This window comes from Diadema setosum, chromosome 14 (genome assembly GCF_964275005.1).
Source record: "Diadema setosum chromosome 14, eeDiaSeto1, whole genome shotgun sequence".
Classification (NCBI taxonomy): Eukaryota; Metazoa; Echinodermata; class Echinoidea; order Diadematoida; family Diadematidae; genus Diadema; species Diadema setosum.
Genome location: NC_092698.1, coordinates 11,067,886 through 11,075,251, shown reverse-complemented (window position 1 = coordinate 11,075,251; position 7,366 = coordinate 11,067,886). Strand labels below are relative to the sequence as shown.

At 37.3% G+C, this 7,366-nt stretch overlaps 1 protein-coding gene across 1 annotated transcript in view; it reads left to right on the top strand.

The window, feature by feature from the left end:
* The first annotated feature begins 3,412 nt into the window (after positions 1 to 3,412).
* The window catches only part of LOC140237993 (aminopeptidase N-like), a 37,880-nt gene continuing 33,926 nt past the window's right edge, over positions 3,413 to 7,366 (top strand). The window contains exon 1 of the mRNA XM_072317921.1: positions 3,413 to 3,513. The gene's annotated coding sequence lies outside the window, so the exon portion shown is untranslated. The remainder of the gene's footprint in view (positions 3,514 to 7,366) is intronic.

Genomic DNA, 7,366 nt, shown 5'->3' with positions numbered 1-7,366 from the left:
TTTGAAAACTGTAATTTTGACAATTTATAATGAATATACAAAGAATACGCCGATGACGGCAGTTCGTGGGCATCTGTCTATAGATCTTATTCTGAGTGTTGTAGACGAATAAATTGGCACACCACCAAAGCATGGGACTAATTATTACGTACTGCGAACTAACATTTGCATGTTGATAAAACGAGACTTTCGGTGAAAGAACAAAAGCTGTGATGCCAACTGCAAAGTCTTTGACAGTATCGTAGTTGCTGTTATGGTGATAATAATAATAATAATAATAATGATAATAATATTGATAATGATAATAGTTATTATTATTATTATTATTATTATTATTATTATCATTATTGTTATTATTATTATTATTATTATTATTATTATTATTATTATTATTATTATCATTATTGTTATTATTATTATTATTATTATTATTATTATCATTATTATCATTATTATCATTATTATTATCATTATTATCATTATTGTTATTATCATTATTATTATTATTATTATTATTATTATTATTATCATCATCATCATCGTCGTCACCATCATCATCATCATTGTCATTATTATTGTTATCATCATAATAGTATAATGATAAAAATAATGGTTTTCTTTATCCAGGGAGCCTTTTTAGTGTTGCCACTGCTTGCCATTATTATTACCTCATAGCGTTGCCAGGTATACCCATTAATATACCTGGGTCGAGAGGACATGCTGGGTAAAAACATCTTTTCCAAGGACGCAAGCACTGGACTGGATTCGAACTCTGGACCTCAGTCAGGAGTCTTATCCACTATTCCACAGTCCCCCCCCCCCCCCAATATATCAGAAACAATACGCTATATACAGTAAGAATGTGATTACGCCGAATAGCACGTAATGTCCCTGAAAAAAAAAACAAACCAAAATTACTTTCTATTGAAAATTTGCATTCGACATTAAGAGTAAGCGCGTAACAAGGAATTGTATTATCTATGAGATTATGTGTGCAAGTGCTCATAATTGTTATATTCTGCTTGCATTCTTTATTTTTTTACTTCTTTTTTTTCAGTCATTAAACATTGTTACTACCTCATGTCATATTTCTCCAAAGCGGAGATATTATTTCATATCTGATCGTTTTACAGCAGTTCAAACTATTTTAAAACGCTAATGATCTGACAAACACTTAGACAAGATAAGGTCATATAAAAAGGAGAAGAGACGGCTATAAAAGATCCCAGTCGTGCCAGTGATGTGTGTAATGTGGACCATATCACAGGTTACTGCATTACGTGTTTACGGTTTATATCTGAGTTTCTCAGTCGCTGTCTTTTGGCACTTACCAATTCTTCCACAACAAACGTAAAATCTGTCGTCTTTATGACATTAGTGAAAAATTGAGCAAAGAAAATGGGATTCCATCGGGATTCGAACCCGAGGCCTCCGGAGCTAGCCAGGTGCTCTACCGACTGAGCTATAGAAAGCCCTGGTTCAGTGTTCGTCCTAGAAACCCTAAATTCTCAATGCTTGGATGGTCAGAAGCTATAGCAGTGTGTTTGTGTGTGGCACACACGTACACACTTGAACCTGGCATAAACCCGAAGGATAATTCAACTTGGGGATAAATGCGAGGGATCACCGAAGTGATGCAGCTTTTTGAGTATGTAACAAACGCAAATAGAAAAACTGACCAGAATGAATATTATCTATTAGTGAAAAATTGAGCAAAGAAAATGGAATTCCGTTATGACATGATACATAGATGACATAAGTTTGAAGTTGATAGTCGAAGGACTTTTTGAGTTAACCTCTGCACAGCATTTGGGGAGAAATAAAGAAGAAACAGTACAGTTACAATCGGTGATCCGAGAGGATACTCGGATCACCTTATAGGGCGCCCCTCCAGAACCATTGTGGATGATCTTTAACACTGTTTTCTACTTTCGTAACAATTGTTTGTCTCTCTCTCAATTTTCACTGAGGAATTGCTTTTCTCAATATTTTTTTTTTTTTTTTTTTCGCGGAGGACTGTGTTCTCCCTGATGTTTGTTTTTCATTTTAGCCTACAGACATAAAGACTTTCCGTATTGGACTCGGGAATATCTAGAGATGATATGGTCTGCATGCCTTTGCCACTGTAGTAGTCAGTAGACAAAGCTGCAACACATGTGATGATGTATAACATAAAACATTACAATATTTAACAATATTGTAATATTGTTACATTGTTAAATATAGTATTCAATTTTCAGGTTATTTCCTGTGCGTTAGTGTGTTTGTGCGTGTGCGTGTGTTCTGAGTGGTAGGGCTACTATGACAAAATCCCTGAGTAGGTACATCCCATTTGCTTAACAACCTTTTGTGAAAATAGAATGATGGTGATGATGATGATGATGATGATGATGATGATGATGATAATAATAATAATAATAATAATAATAATAATAACAATAATAATAACAATAATAATAATAATAATAATAATAATAATAATAATAATGATAATAATAATAATGATAATAATAATAATGATAATGACAATAATAATAATAATAATACAAAGCAAACAAACAAAAAAAGCAAGAAAAAACAAAACTACAACTGGTACTTGTATATGCAATACGTATATCCCACACAGGAATCGAACCATTTCCTCTTTTGTTATTTTCTATTATTATCTCTCTTTTATTTCCTCTTATTATGAAGAGCGTTGTGTAAAAAAAAGATAATAATGTAGACTTGTTTCATTTATGTATAAACGACCAAGATCCTCATAGAACCATCTCACTATAGGCGTACTTTTCATCCAATTCTTACGATTACTTTGTGATTATTACAAAGTCTGTGGTTCGGAAAATCGGATCTTATTGGTTTCTCGCCATAAAACCTTAAGTATGTTTGTTTGTGTGTTTGTTTCTTATGTGTGTGTACATGTTCATCATGGTGCTGGGCGTACAGCACATACACGTATGCTTTTACTAATCCCTCAATCACTTACGAAGTGATTTTTATGCTTAAATTGTTGACTTTTCATGCATTTTTGAAAGAAATGACCTTTTGTCACCCATTAATATCGTCGCTCTTTCTACTGTAATGGAGTGAAGAAGCAATTGTATAAGGCAATATGATGGGGTTATAACTAACAATATATCACTCAGATACTTCATTGGGGATGTTTACAACCTCTCACGTACTCAAAGTTCAGTCAGTGCTATTTTATCGTGCCTTGATAACGAACCTTTGCTCCAGCAAACGAGTGAACCATTCGTGATGGGAGTTGAGCAGGCCGAGTAGCGTAAGCTCAACTACCTTTAGACTCTACTCAGCAACGCCCCTGAGATAAGTTGGCTTGCACAGAGATAAGACCTCCTCTCGGTGAAGACAGCGTTAACCGCTGCAGCCCATTTCATCACATCAATTGGTGGAGACAGGAGACACAGCACGGGGTCGTACGCCCTGTCACCAAAGATTGCTGTCTTACATTTCGTCCACAGTTGAACAAGATCTTTTTCTTCGTTTCATTCAGTAAGTCTCTATTTATTACTTTGAAAGAAATACTTGTAGCCAAAATAATAACACTTTTATGTGATGTTGGACAAGACCATTTAAATAGATCGTATTTGAGATGATTTCACTACACATTCTTTTCGTTATCGATAGGCGGCTTAGTGCGTTTCGGTGTCTCATCGATTTATAGACGTTCATTTCGTTGCAAAGCAGATGATATATACGCAGAAGGATATTCTGGGACTGAGAAAATCGTGAAACAGTGATGCAGCATGGGGTGAGGTGGTTGTTGGAACGGAAGGTTAATTGGTATCAAATTAACATATGTTGGGAATAGACAGCTAATGCTTCGGCAAAGAATGCCGGGAGCCCTGACTCCCATTGTAGATATACAGCACACTCTTGAAAGGTCTGACGGATTGAAATTCTCAAGTGAAAGGAGAAACTGGCATAAGAGACAGATTATTACTCAAACCGACCAGGTACCCGTAGTGTGCTTTACCATGTTTACTGCTTTCATTGTGTGGTGTCGAGAAAGAGCGACTAACTTTGTGCGCTTTGTGTGGATGCCCTCTGCGTTGCTATGAATCCAGTCATCCATTGGCATAAATCAAAACAGAACGATATCAACTTTCGTAACCTTTTAACCAAGCCCCTGCATGATCTCGAAAATGTATTACGGGTGTCGGTGAACGTATTAAATCATTATCATACCATTCTTCTCTAACAGGTATTAATCATAATTCTCTTTTTTTTTTTTCAAACTAAATGAATGATCAACGTCACCTTTTTGAGAAACAATGGGTTCATCAGGGACGGAAAGAAAGAATGAATTATAGAGTCAAGTTTATTTTTTCTCTCTTTTCACAATTAATAACGACTAAGTCAACCTCGACAGTGCGCATGATATATTAGTGCTTGTCCAATACAGGGGCCACAGAACGTTTTGTATAGTGTTGAGGCTGCAAACCGATTGGAGGGGGGGGGGGGGAGAGGGGGAGGAGGGGTCAAGGGTCAATGGTACCCCCACCCTCAACTCTTCAGGAAGACTCTCCAGACGGAGCCCGAAGAGAGTCGGGTTTTTTCTTGTGATGTATTCATTCCTTATACTTTTGCGTGCGTGTGTGTGTGTGTGTGTGTGTGTTTTAGCGAGCGAAAAGTATGTGTCTGCGTGTGCGTTGGCGTGTGTGCTGTTTGTGTGTGTGTGAGTGAGTGTGTGTGTGTGTGTGTGGGGGGGGGGGGGGCTGCAGCCCCCACCTCATACGCAGTTCCGAGACCCCTGATTATGTCTTGCATTTTGATTATGTTCAGCTGGCTATAACAGATATAGATATATATATATAGATAAATGGAAAACAAAAGGAGAAAGAGAAGAATAATAATTGCGGAGGAGATTAAAGGATTACTCTAAAACCTGAGAAAGAAATGTTCTGTGTTAGGTCTATTTTGCATGTCGCATTTCCTCTTCAATTTTGCTCTGCATTTCCCCTTTGTCATTAAGAAATATCTTCCTCCATGAAGAGGCTTACGAGGCAGTGACAGAAATGTTTTATCCGTGTCACTTTATTTTGGCAGTGTTGCGACGCGTCGCACAGCCTCTCATCTGTTTTAGTCACCCTACGAAACAGGCGTGAAAATATTTTACTTTCGTCTTTCGTAACTTTCTTATTCTGTAGCTCACTTTATCAAAACTTCTAACTTTTTTTTTAATTTATTTTACCTCTTACGGGGAATACCTATACCAATGACGATTTGAACAAGAAGCAGTTTCTCTTAAACCTTAACATGACCAAGAAACATGAACTCGTAAAAAAAGCTGTAAAACTGGTCGTCCTAGATCCTGCTAGAGACGATTTATAATGTCACAAAAAGGTTACAAATTATCATTGTTATCTGCAAAACTGGTAGACCGCTGTGCCATGAAATTATTTGTTGGGCGGAGTGGACCATGGGGATGGATTTCGTGGATTTTTTTTAACGTGTTTAAAATATTAAGTACCGATATGTATCGTACATTAAATGCTAACAGGGCTCTTTTTTAAAGCAGGCCTTTTGGCTCTGAAAAGACTACCCTGACTGAAAAAATAAATAAATAAATCCCTTTAACGTGTGATCGCCTTTAAAGTTTTTTAACGTTGTATCGCAGTTTCATCCTTTCATTTCTTCTTCAATAGATTAAATGAAAGAGAATGAAAGAAAAACAAACTGATTTAATATATGGAATAATATCAGTTGCACGCATCAGCGAAATTTGAGGAAAATCGGACAATCAGTTCAAGAGTTACAAGTTTCGGTGCCGCCGTTGCTGGATGAGAAGACTGTAACATTTCGTGACGACACACAGGGTTAACGATGTAGAGAAAATACATGATGTGTAAAGAAAATTCTACAAAAATTTAATTTTAATGAAAATTGCACATATTTCCTCGTCTTGGTACTGAAATATATATAAAGGGTTGTGTAAGTCCCTCCTGCATGTTTTCTGAAAGAGGTAAGTCATGTGCTCTTTAATTATGTTGGAAAAACGAAAATAAAATTGTTAAATTCCATTTGTTTTCTTTATTTTGTTGTTCGTGGGGAAGTCGCCAAATGTTGTGGTCTGCATATCCAGCCATGGAGGCACCAAAAATGTGAAATCTTATAACATTTGAATTCATTGTCGAATTTTCCTCAAACTTAATCGATGTGTTCTAGTTGATATAATAATATTGCTGCATCCACTCAATTCACATTATATTATAAAATGAGTGTGATCGCGTGTTTGTTTGTTTTGTTTTGTTTTGTTTTGTTTTGTTTTGTTTTTTTTTTAGTGGGTGGGTGGTGTCAAGGGTAGTGCTCGAGGTTTGCAATAGGTTGAACTATTCTCTCCCCACCCCACCCCCTTCGACAAGAAGAATCTGGGGGCAGAACCTCGGAAAGTGATGTTCTGTTTTTGTTTTGTTTCCGTATTTTCGTCTTCTTTTTTGGTGACAACCAAAAAGGCATGTATGTGTGTGTGTGGGGGGGGGGGACGCTACAGCCCCAGCCCCCCCCCCCCTTGTTCCTCGGCCCCTACAGTAGGGTAGGTCCGTCAAGGTGCGTGACGCATTACGTGTTATTCGAACCTGTGAAGGTGAGGACGGATGACTTTTTACTGAATGCATAAAATTCGGCCTAAGAGGGAGCTTTACATCTGAGGTAAAACGTAGGCCTTATAGTCGGGAAGATTTGTGCCAACTTATTTAGTATGAGCTGTGAGTGCCACTCTCTGTAAGACGACAGTTCATCCAAGAGTCCAGCCTTGAATGACGGACAATTTCTGTTTGGTGGATTATATGATAATGCCCAGTTGTAGTAAAATTTTGTTTTAGCTTGTTATGTCTGTCCCATTCTCTCTTTTCCTCGCGGTCATCATTTGAATCTGTCTGCCCCACGCGATAGTTGCCACCAAAAGTAGATCAAACTAAAATTGACTAGTAATCTGGGGAGAAGGGCTGTTTATCCCTTTGATCGCGATTTAAAGAGACCAGCTCGCAGACTATTGAAGGTATAAGGCCGAGTTATATAGCTCGATCGCCTGATTTATCTAAAGCCTTGTAACGGGGACTCTTAAGAGATTGATTTGACCTGATTTGATCTGACATCATGATCATATATAACTCTATTGATGGAGTATACTGCCCACTGACAGGGAGCATTGATAGCAAGCGTGACGAAGTCACATGATTATAGGCCTACCCGCCGATATTTTGTGACAATGCTCCATCAAAATGAGCACGCAACCGCTGATATCGAACAAAATCTCATTGCCTGGTACAACGTACTTGGGTCATTTTTGTTTAAAGTTACAAGCCATGTTTCTGAGAATGATGATAATAGTCTTCCATTTCGA